Genomic DNA, 13,323 nt, shown 5'->3' with positions numbered 1-13,323 from the left:
ACACAACACCCTGACAAATACAAATCACACACAAACGTGCACACATATACACACACCATCCTGCTAAATATACACAGACCCATACACACACCACACTAAACACTGAAACCGATCAAAAATGGCCCACACACACAAACACAAGCACATATATATATACACACACACACATATGAGACGTGCACAGACACACACACACACTCACACCATTCTGACCGCTGAGACCAGTCCCCAAAACCACTGAACTATGACAGACCAGTCCAGAAACAAAAAAATCCTTTTGATTCCACATTGCCCTTCCCCGCCCAAACAACCTCCCACACTATTCCTTAAAAATCAAACATTCCTTAGCTACACACAAGACAGAAAATGTCAGACAGACAGGTCAGTTATTCCACTTCAATTTTTTGTAAATTCTTAAATATATCCCCTTCTGGTATATATATATATATATATATATATATATATATATATATATATATAGATTATATATTATATATATATATATATTATATCTACTACCACACAAATATGATTTTTATTGAACTCAAAATACTTACTATGTTCCCTTTCTTGAATACTTTCATGCAAACTGTTTTTAACATTTTCTTATCATGATCAAAGACTGTATGACTATATTTTAATACTTTTATGCTAACCATTTTTTAACACAACAAAGCTTATACAAAGCTTTACATTTTACTTTTGATAATCTTTTTCTAAAAAAAAGTGAAACCGATCAAGTCAATAAACATCGCTAAAAGACCGTTGCATTTTCAAACCTTCGTTCATATATATTTTCACTCGTGCGGTTCCTTACAACTTTACTTTGTTTATATATATATATATATAATTATATATAGGTAAACAGTAAAATTAAATACAGACATGGACAAGAACATGAAACACCACAGAGACGACACAAGAACCACAGGACGGGACATTCGAAGCCCTCAGTCATCAGTCAAGAACCAGATCATCTTAGCAATTCGGCTGATTAATCTTGAGATTGCTCCGATATGGCCAGCCGCCAAGGGAAATCTAAGCCAAGCGCATTAGATCCCCTGGAAGAAAGCTTCGAATGTATACAACGAAAGGACGGAAAACGATCGAAGTACACAAACAAAAATACAGAATACGTGACACCAATAAGAATACAAAAACGTAAAAACAATAACGGTAAAAATAAAAAATAAACAACCAAACAAAACCAGGACGTAGGACAAGGTTCTTTCGACAGGACGATTTGAGTAGGGGCTGGCTTGTGAAAGTGTGCCTAAAGCCACGGGGAGACGAACAAATCCGTTTGCTTCTGAGGCTGCTGAAAACGAAAAGAGCGCTCAACAGCGGCTAGCGTCACGTGAGAACAAAAGACAGGAGAAAGGGACAGATGAAAAGGGAGAGAAGGTGGACGAGGAGGAGAAGAAAGAGACAGATCGAGGGGGTGGAGGTGAGAGAGATAGAGAGAAACGTAGAAGGGGGGGGGGACGGATGGAGAGGGAAAGAACGGAATGGAATAAGGGAGGAGGGAGAGAGAAAAAGAGACAGATTAAGAGTCGTATCAAAGCTTGAGAAAAAAATAACTTATCGTATAAGGACAATTGTGGATACGTAGCCGCCGATTATATAGGTAAACAGTAAAATTAAATACAGACATGGACAAGAACATGAAACACCACAGAGACGACACAAGAACACCAGGGACGGGACATTCGAAGCCTCAGTCATCAGTCAAGAACCAGATCATCTTAGCAATTTCGGCTGATTAATGAGATGGCTCCGATATGGCCAGCCCGCCAAGGGAAATCTAAGCCAAGCGCATTAGATCCCCTGGAAGAAAGCTTCGAATGTATACAACGAAAGGACGGAAAACGATCGAAGTACACAAACAAAAATACAGAAACGTGACACCAATAAGAATACAAAAACGTAAAAACAATAACGGTAAAAATAAAAAATAAACAACAAAACAAAACCAGGACGTAGGACAAGGGTCTTTCGACAGGACGATTTGAGTAGGGGCTGGCTTGTGAAGTTGTGCCTAAAGGCCACGGGGAGACGAACAATCCGTGGTTGCTTCTGAGGCTGCTGAAAACGAAAAGAGCGCTCAACAGCGGCTAGCTGTCACGTGAGAACAAAAGACAGAGAAAGGGACAGATGAAAAGGGAGAGAAGGTGGACGAGGGCGGAGAAGGAGAAAGAGAGAAAGAGATGAAGGAAAGAGACAGATCGAGGGGTGGAGGTGAGAGAGATAGAGAAACGTAGAAAGGGGGGGGGGACGGATGGAGAGGGAAAGAACGGAATGGAATAAGGGAGGAGGGAGAGAGAGAAAAGAGACAGATTAAGAGTCGTATCAAAGCTTGAGAAAAAAATATACTTATCGTATAAGGACAATTGTGGAATACGTAGCCGCCGATTATATAGGTAAACAGTAAAATTAAATACAGAAGGACAAGAAAGAACATGAAACACCACAGAGACGACACAAGAACCACAGGACGGGACATTCGAAGCCCTCAGTCATCAGTCAAGAACCAGATCATCTTAGCAATTTCGGCTGATTAATCTTGAGATTGCTCCGATATGGCCAGCCCGCCAAGGGAAATCTAAGCCAAGCGCATTAGATCCCTGTGGAAGAAGCTTCGAATGTATACAACGAAAGGAGGAAAACGATCGAAGTACACAAACAAAAATACAGAAGAATACGTGACACCAATAAGAATACAAAAACGTAAAAAACAATAACGGTAAAAATAAAAAATAAACAACAAAACAAAACCAGGACGTAGGACAAGGGTCTTTCGACAGGACGATTTGAGTAGGGGCTGGCTTGTGAAGTTGTGCCTAAAGGCCACGGGAGGGAGACGAACAAATCCGTGTGCTTCTGAGGCTGCTGAAAACGAAAAGAGCGCTCAACAGCGGCTAGCTGTCACGTGAGAACAAAAGACAGGAGAAAGGGACAGATGAAAAGGGAGAGAAGGTGGACGAGGGAGGAGAAGAAAGAGACAGATCGAGGGGGCTGGAGGTGAGAGAGATAGAGAAACGTAGAAAGGGGGGGGGACGGATGGAGAGGAAGAGAACGGAATGGAATAAGGGAGGAGGGAGAGAGAGAGAGAAAAGAGACAGTTAAGAGTCGTATCAAAGCTTGAGAAAAAAATATACTTATCGTATAAGGACAATTGTGGATACGTAGCCGCCGATTTATAGGTAAACAGTAAAATTAAATACAGACATGGACAAGAACATGAAACACCACAGAGACGACACAAGAACCACAGGACGGGACATTCGAAGCCCTCAGTCATCAGTCAAGAACCAGATCATCTTAGCAATTTCGGCTGATTATCTTGAGATTGCTCCGATATGGCCAGCCCGCCAAGGGAAATCTAAGCCAAGCGCATTAGATCCCCTGGAAGAAAGCTTCGAATGTATACAACGAAAGGACGGAAAACGATCGAGTACACAAACAAAAATACAGAATACGTGACACCAATAAGAATACAAAAACGTAAAAACAATAACGGTAAAAATAAAAAATAAACAACAAAACAAAACCAGGACGTAGGACAAGGGTCTTTCGACAGGACGATTTGAGTAGGGGTGGCTTGTGAAGTTGTGCCTAAAGGCCAGGGGAGACGAACAAATCCGTGTTGCTTCTGAGGCTGCTGAAAACGAAAAGAGCGCTCAACAGCGGCTAGCTGTCACGTGAGAACAAAAGACAGGAGAAGAGAAAGGGAAGATGAAAAGGGAGAGAAGGTGGACGAGGGAGGAGAAGAAAGAGACAGATCGAGGGGGCTGGAGGTGAGAGAGATAGAGAAACGTAGAAAGGGGGGGGGGCGGATGGAGAGGGAAAGAACGGAATGGAATAAGGGAGGAGGGAGAGATGAGAAAAAAGACAGATAAGAGTCGTATCAAAGCTTGAGAAAAAAATATACTTATCGTATAAGGACAATTGTGGATACGTAGCCGCCGATTATATAGGTAAACGTAAAATTAAATACAGACATGGACAAGAACATGAACACACCACAGAGACGACACAAGAACACAGGACGGGACATTCGAAGCCCTCAGTCATCAGTCAAGAACCAGATCATCTTAGCAATTTCGGCTGATTAATCTTGAGATTGCTCCGATATGGCCAGCCCGCCAAGGGAAATCTAAGCCAAGCGCATTAGATCCCCTGGAAGAAAGCTTCGAATGTATACAACGAAAGGACGGAAAACGATCGAAGTACACAAACAAAAATACAGAATACGTGACACCAATAAGAATACAAAAACGTAAAAACAATAACGGTAAAAATAAAAAATAAACAAAAAAAACAAAAACAGGACGTAGGACAAGGGTCTTTCGACAGGACGATTTGAGTAGGGGCTGGCTTGTGAAGTTGTGCCTAAAGGCCACGGGGAGACGAACAAATCCGTGTTGCTTCTGAGGCTGCTGTGAAAACGAAAAGAGCGCTCAACAGCGGCTAGCTGTCACGTGAGAACAAAAGACAGGAGAAAGAAAGGGACAGATGAAAAGGGAGAGAAGGTGGACGAGGGAGGAGAAGAAAGAGACAGATCGAGGGGGCTGGAGGTGAGAGAGATAGAGAAACGTAGAAAGGGGGGGGGGACGGATGGAGAGGGAATATATATATATAATTATATATATATATATAATTTTTCTAAATGGTATAATTTAATTTTTCATTATTGAATTGATAAAAGGTGGGGTTTTTTTTCTAATTTATATATATATATATATATATAATATATATATAATATATATATATATATATATATATATATATATATATATATAATATATATATATATATATATATATAAATTAGAAAAAAACCCCACCTTTTATCAATTCAATAATGAAAAATTAAATTATACCATTTAGAAAAAATTACATATTATACAAAGATTAAATACAAGATAAAATATATAACTATGATTAAGTAATGTGCAAAATAATAAATAAAACGTATATATACACATATACACACATATATATAATAGTGCATGTATTTATTTGGCAAAAAAAATGACCATTCCGAAACATTATGATATAGCAATACACACAAACACGGACACTCACATACGCAAACACACACAAACACGGACACTCACATACGCAAACACACACAACCACATACATACATACATGCATGCATGCATGCATACATGCATACATGTATACATGCATGCATACATACATACATACATACATACATACATACATACATACATACATACATGCATGCATACATACATACATACATACATACATACATACATACATACATACATACATACATACATGCATGCATACATACATACATACATACATACATACATACATACATACATACATACATACATACATACATACACACACACACACATACATGACAAGTCAAATTAGCTGCTCCGGCACAGAATGTGTCCGCCTTCTCAGATGTAGTGAGCTGGGATGAAGAGAATGTAAAAAATTTTTGAATGGTGGGAATATTTAGATCTCCATTGGTCAATTCAATTCAAGTGGATACTTTGGCTTAGCAACATGAAATTTCTTTCAAATTCTCCTCAATCCATCTCTGTACTTACAACCCTTACTGAATGTGCTTAATTCTCCTTTTTCATTTCTTCTCCTTCGCATATAACTGCTCTAATCTCTATCGAGAGTTACTAACAAACAAGGAATAAGCAGTCGAAGATAGAGAGAAAACTGCTTCTATATGCTTTAAAAGCATTTGTATACCAACACGGTAGCTTTATTTAACATGCTTTAACAGAAAAAAAAAAGGTGGAATATGTGATCAAACATATGCGATAGAAACTCTGCTTCCTCGAAAACCCGGACTGCAAGCACACCTGCAAATATAATTAGAATCAAATCACTAAAATATCTTCTACTAAAGAAACAGGACAATTTCGAAGCTGATTTCATAAATATCATCAAAATGGTAAGATTTTTGCGTGATTTTAATTCTTTCCTCGCCTCTTTAAACAAATACATGACACTTCAAATAATTACCAACAAAATATATATTAAAAAAAACACCTCCATGCTCAACACACTTCTTACAAATATCAGTACCAACATATTGAAGAAAACTGACATCTCAGCATGCAGCAAGATCGAAATTAAGGTGCTGTGCGAGATAGATGATCACATCGACTTTCTCATCATGGCCGCTTTCTGTATTCGCTAAGAGACCGTAAGTCCAACTTTCTTTCCAACCTTAAATGCGGGCTAATTAACCCCTTTGAGAGAGGTAGACATGTATTCTCAAAACCATTTATTCTGACATCGGATAGGCGACAGGGTTAATCCAATGGGGCTTCAGTGCAGTCGTAATCTGACATTTATCCGATGTCAGAATAAATGGTTTTGAGAATACATGTCTACCTCTCTCAAAGGGGTTAATTAGCCCGCATTTAAGGTTCCGCGACATCTGCAATAAAGCAGCTTGAAAATTCATCCAATTTGATATCAAGGATTTCTACCCTTCAATATCGTAAACCCTCCTCCTGAAAGCTCAAGACTTTGGTGAACTTCACCATCAGAATCATTCTAAACGATAAGAAGTCACTTCTATTTCACGGCGTTTTCTACTGGATAAAAGTGAAGGACACCTACTATTCAACGACCCCTTGGTGAACTATGACAGACCTGAGCTTGCTGACCTCATTGAATTGTTTATCCTGGATTCCCAAACAAAACAATTACACTTCTACAGTTCGGCTTTCTGCAGGGATGATGTCCTTGTAATCACAAGCCATATGAACGACAACACCATGGATAAGTTCAAGAAGAATCTTACAAACACTTTCAAAATGTTCCGTTAAAGTATACTGAATGTGTATTAGTATAATGAATTCAACAATGGTTTACTTGCTGAGTGTGAGGAATGGTTTTATTGATAAGTCAGTGTCTACGCAGGATCCTCCACTCAACCCAAACCTGAAGATAGAAAAAGAATCGTAATCTAGTTTAATCTTCCCTAATGAGGCTAGAAACTTCTTGTCGCTAATTAGATTACGTTTCCCAAGAATCTGTATGCGTCATAAACTCTTTAAAGCCTATAACGTTAAATAATATCACTTCCAACATTGCACACTTCAACAGAAGCAAGTACACACTCACACAGTCTCCACTTCACACTCCAGTCTGTAACCGCCGAAATTCCCCCGGTCCCTGCTGAGGGAATCCTGTCTCTGAAAAGCTGTGGTCTATAGAGTTACCCTCACACCATTTGATATTACCACGTGATACTACACGAGCGTTATCAACCAACGATTTCAAGTGCTCTCAAATTTAAAATCTTGAAATACTGTGCTGAAGAGCGAAAATGATTGGAATGGAAATGCGATTTTTGCATTTTTCATATCTAACTCCGAATCACGTCCACAGTTAATCAAATGCCGAGTGAACTTCGTTATTTTTTCTCTTTGCCTACGGGAATTGTTTTTGAGTATATATTATCTGGGAGATTTTCTTATGGTAGAGAAATAGCTAGTTTCTTTGGCTGCTATTTCTAATTTCGGTATGTGGTGAAGCAAATTTTTTTGCTGAACCCTAATTATAATTATACTCATAGTTATAAAAATTACACACACATATATATATATATATATACTTACTTATATACATATATACATATACATACATACATATTTACACGTACATATTTATATGTATGCGTATAGATATATGAGTACGTATTTAAAACTGTGACTGTTTCTTGTTTTCATTTTTTTTGTCATGGTGTTTTTTACATATTTCGTATGTGTTTCTCGCAGTTTATTAAAGATATTAATTTTTCTAAACCTGACCTTAAAGTTTCAAGACTTCCAAGATGAGGTGACGTTGGTGTATGTTGCTGCCTCTTTATAATAGGAAGAAAGAGTGTAGTTGGTGTACATACCGTTACCACAAATTTTAATTTTGAACCTGTGGGATGACGTCAGCAGCTGGGGAGCTGACCGGAACTTGGGGCTGACCGGAAGGGGCAGCCGGGACGCGCGCGCAGCGAGCAGGGATTTCTGCTTTTTCAACTCAGGTCGTCGCGGGGTTAAGACGGGTGATCACGTTGTTAAGGTTGGGTGAAGCAGCTGCTATCTCTAGCGTTCGGGTCGGGCTGTGTCGAAGGATCCGTTACCGCTGAAGGGTCTCCATCAGAGCGAAGAGAAGGTAGGTGTCTTTATTTCGAATCTCTCGCACACACCACAGAACCGTAGATGCATACGTCATCAGTCAGGTGTTTTATTTTTACTAGTGACAAGTTTATGTTGTTTGTGTATATTTAGTTTAGCATTGTGACATGTTATGAATAGTAGCTGACATTATTAATTGTCCATTCCTTTTTGGGAATTCTGGAGATTGCAGAGCTGGACTGAAGAGCACAGCACATCAAGTTATGAGAAATAGTGACTCTTGTAAATGCTTTGTAAATGCTACTTGTGGTAGGCTTGCATCCAGCAGGAAGAGAAATTTCCTCCGCCTATTCAGAGATAAGAACGAGTCCCTATGAACCTTTACTTTAGTCACTACGAACCTTGTGGTTCTGCCTATATATAGGAAAGGGTTAGGGTTAAGTTTTAGAGACCCTCTATTTAGAGAATGGATATAGGAATATAATATTGCTTTCGGTATAATACAATACTTAACTGCTTCGGTATTGGAAATTAGTTTCTTAATATCTCGATGCTGAAGTGTTTGCCCATAGTTCGGTGTTAGTGGAATCTTTCAGCACAACCTTTAAACTGTGTATATAAGAAGAGAAATCAGAAGCATGGTATTGAAGAAATTTAAAGTTAACCAACAGCAGTTTGGTAAATTATATGGGCACGAATACTAAATAAAAAGAGTGGTCAAACCGCATCTCGCGAGAGGCATATCGTTCTTCGTTGATTCAAATGGGGCTCATGGAAGTATGTAGGTTGAGACCTCCTCCCACTGCCCCTTTTCTTTTTCTCACCACAGTTTGTATAGAAAAAAATAAGAAAATAAGAAAAAATATGTTTATATATAGAAACAAGAAAATAATAAATAAGAAAAATATCAAGTGATATGATTATTTACTTGGTATAAACTGAGAGTCCGTTGGTTTAGCACACACGTTTAATGTTCACAATAAAAATTTCAGAATTTCAATTTTTTACTTTATGTTAGAACTGAGTATTACCTTGTTCTAATATAAATTAGGAGTTTAAAAGAAACCTATGCACAATTATTGTTATTGCATACATGTACTTCTCAATATTTACATTATATTTTTTTGTAACAAAATGTGCGATGTAACAATAAAACGTGTGCATTAGTACATCATGCTGCTCTCTGAGAGATAATGTTTATCATATTAAGTAAGTTTCCCAGTCTCTGCTGTATATAATATTGGTTTCAAATTTTGGCACAGGGCCAACAATTTCTGGACGGTGGTAAGTCGATTACATCTACCCTAGTGCTCAACTGGTACTTATTTTATCGACCCCGAAAGGATGAAAAGCGAAGTAGACCTCAGCAGAATTTGATCTCAGAACGTAAAGACAGACGATTAGCCGTTAAGCATTTTTCCCAGGCGTGCTAAAGACTCTGCCAGCTCGCTGCCCTGCTGCTAAATATAATATTAAGTTCTTAGAGAGGAAAGTCTGTGTACTTGACGCCATTCCTGGTCAGTCTATTTCATTTTACTCAATTATTGTACTTATAATTTCCAAAAGTCGATCCAACCTATGATTATTCGACCTACGAGAAATAACCAAATCTCCGTCAAGCTATAGTCTGCCTTTAAGAAAGATTAGATAGTAAGCGTAAGCCTAGGTGTATTATGGCTGAACAAATAAAAGAGAGACTGGATATGACCGCAACGCCTTTGATCATCAATCAGCCTGGTAGTTTTGAAGATAAACAACAGCAATTATAAGGTCCCTGATTAAATAAAATGATATCCTACCTGTGCATCACAGTCTGGAAAACGTTTTTCCACCGGATCTATTTTCTCTGTGAAAAAATTCAGTCGTTTGTTAAAATTATAACACATCTAGTAAAATAAAGTAAAACATAACCAGCGCATTATTTCTCTTGGAAAAATGACCCTCCCGAGGCATATTAACAAACATTTTCATGTATTCCATAAATATACTTACAAATGCTGCTCTCAATTCATAAAAGCACATAGTACAAGCAGGTTGTAGGTGAACAGCAGTGGTTCTCAGCTGGGGTCCGTATGGCCCCTGGGGGTCCAATAAGATTTTGTGTGTCCACTTGACAGAATAATAAATTGGAGAGCCACGATAGTATTTTAAGGGCCCATGAAAAAAAATTGCTTTCGATGTATGTATTGCAAGAAACAGGTTTCTTTCCTTAACATTTTACGTAGTTCAACCTACACAAGTTAATGTGTGAAAAACAAGAAGTTTTGAAAAAAATTTCCATAAAACATCGAATGGCTTTGGGTGGGGATTCATAGATTTTTTTTAATGGTTGAGAACTCCGGGTGTACAGCAAAGAAACGCACTAACCGCCTCAATTTTTCTCAGTGTAGCAATTTCATATTCTCACCACCACCATCATTTCACCTTACCTCCAGTTAACTTGAAATCTTCAGATTTGCCAGGGAAAAAGATATCTTTTATCTTTTGCTTGTTTCAGTCATTTGACTGTAGCTATGATTGAGGAAGGGTTCTTAGTCGAACAAATCGACTCAAGGACTTTTTTTAAGCTTTGTACTTATTCTATCGTCGTATTTTGCCGAACCACTGGTGTTCAAGAAGTGGTAGAGGACAAATACAGACACAAAGACGCCGAAACTGTAAGGACAATCTGGAAACTTAACTGATGAAAGAAGGCCAGAAATGGCCCGTCCTTGTTTTGTCCTGTCCATCTTTTTCTTGTCGTCCGTTGCGTACTTGTTCCAGTTTTTGGAATTATGCACAGACACACACACACACACACACACACACACATATATATATATATATATATATATATATAATATATATATATATATAATATATATATACATATATATAAGCTTGCTTCCAAACCACATGGTTCCGGGTTCAGTCCCACTGCGTGACACCTTGGGCAAGTGTCTTCTACTATAGCCTTGGGTCGACCAAAGCGTTGTGAGTGGATTTGGTATACGGAAACTGAAAGCCCGTCGTGTATATATATATATATATATATATATATATATATATATATATATATATATATATATATATATATACAAATGTTTTTATATGTATATATATTTATTTATGTATGTATATATATGTATATGTATTTGTGTGTCTGTGTTTGTCCCCCCCCCATCATCGCTTGCCGACCGATGCTGGTGTGCTTACGTCCCCGTAACTTAGCAGTTCGGCAAAAGTAACCGATAAAATAAGTACTAGGCTTACAAAGAATAAGTGGTGGGGTCGATTTGTTCGATTAAAGATGGTGATCCAGAATGGCAGCAGTCAAATGACTGAAACAAATAAGAGTAAAAAAGTAAGATATATATATATATAATATATATATATATATATATATATATATATATATATATATATATATATATATATATATATATATATGTATGTATGTATACAACGGGCTTCTTTCAGTTTCCGTCTACCAAATCCATTCACAAAACTTTGATTGGCCTGAGGATATAATACAAGACACTTGCTCAAGATTGCTACGCAGTAGGACTGAACCCGAAACTATGGACCTTATAGATAGATAGATAGATAGATAGATAGATAGATAGATAGATAGATAGATAGATAGATAGATAGATAGATAGATAGATAGATAGATAGATAGATTACATCTATACTACTACCACCATCACCACTGCTATTACCACAACGACCACCACCATTACTACTACTTAAAACTTTATTACAGTGTAGCCCAGCTGTATATGTAGCAGTATCAGCAACAACAGTAACTGCAGTGAAGCAGGAGTGAGTGAAATCAGGTCTAGGTTAACTACAATCTAGTAGGGTGAGGCTTTTAACACTAGTCCTCGGCCAGCCTCATGCTGAGCTTTCCAGCAGCATCCTTCATATCCTTACTAAGATGTTAACCATCAGCACTCAACTTTATGGTCTCACTTTCAGACCCCGAACATAGGAGTCCACCTCTCAAAATGCAAGATGGTTTTAAGCTATTCTAGGGACAGATGCATCAGATATTCACGACCTTTGCACTCCAGGCCACTGCTGAATCCTACTTCATTTTAAGACCCAATATGTATGTAATATATGCATGTATGTATGTATGTATGTATGTATGTATGTATGTATGTATGTATGTATGTATGTATGGAATAGGAAGGAGGATTGATGGATGAATGGATGGTTGGATGTATGCATGTATGCATGCATGCACGTACGTGTTTGTAAAAAGTCCTCAATCTGGATTAAAGAAGAATGTAAACATATTATTTCTATGCTACTGATGGTGAGAATAAAGGAGTGATTCTTCTGATAGGTTGTTCTACAGTTTGTTGACCGCTCTTCACAGAATACGAACGAAACAGATTTCCCCAATTAGATTGTCACTTAGGCTTTTACTTACAATTGGTAAAAGGGTTAACGCAAATCTCTGGCAAACTGAACGTGTATGACAAGACTTACCTTCTGAATTACGATTACACAAGCGACATAGACGTGGTTCGGCAGTTTCTAGCGACTTTATTCGTTTTGGTCACTGAATGAGACCATGCTAGGGCAAAGCCTTGAAGAGTTTTTGTCGAACAAATCGACCCCAGTACTTTTCTTCTTTCGGAAGACTGGTACTTATTCTATCAGTTTATTTTGCCGAACTGCTAAGTTATGAGAACGTAAACAAATCAACACCGGTTGTAAAACGGTGATAGAATACAAACATAAACACAGACACACTTACATATCTGTCGAAGAGCATAAGCTCGAAACGTCAAAGATGTTTCCATTCTTCCCAAACGTCAAACTAATTCACCTGCGTATTGTTCCCTCACCTGTCTTTGTCTTTTATTTTCTGTACAATTGAACCGTGTGTGCGTGCGTGTCATGATGGGCTTCTTCCAGTTTCTGTGTACCATATCCACTCACGAGGCTTTTGATTGTTCGGTCCGGGGCTATAGTTGAAGACACTCGCCCAAAGTTCCACGCAGAGACTGAACCTGGAACCAGGTAGTTGGGAAGCAGACTGCTTACCACATAGCCCCGCCTGTGCGTATACATTCTACAAAGTCAATAGAAATTATGCAATGTTTATTGAAAATTCGCGAAATAAATTTGGTACCTGGTAAATTGTTTCATAATACTGCTGCGGATTGTTCCATATTGAG

The sequence above is a fragment of the Octopus sinensis genome, linkage group LG5 (assembly GCF_006345805.1).
Source record: "Octopus sinensis linkage group LG5, ASM634580v1, whole genome shotgun sequence".
Classification (NCBI taxonomy): domain Eukaryota; kingdom Metazoa; phylum Mollusca; class Cephalopoda; order Octopoda; family Octopodidae; genus Octopus; species Octopus sinensis.
The sequence above is the reverse complement of the archived record's forward strand: the minus strand, read 5'-3'. Positions refer to the sequence as shown.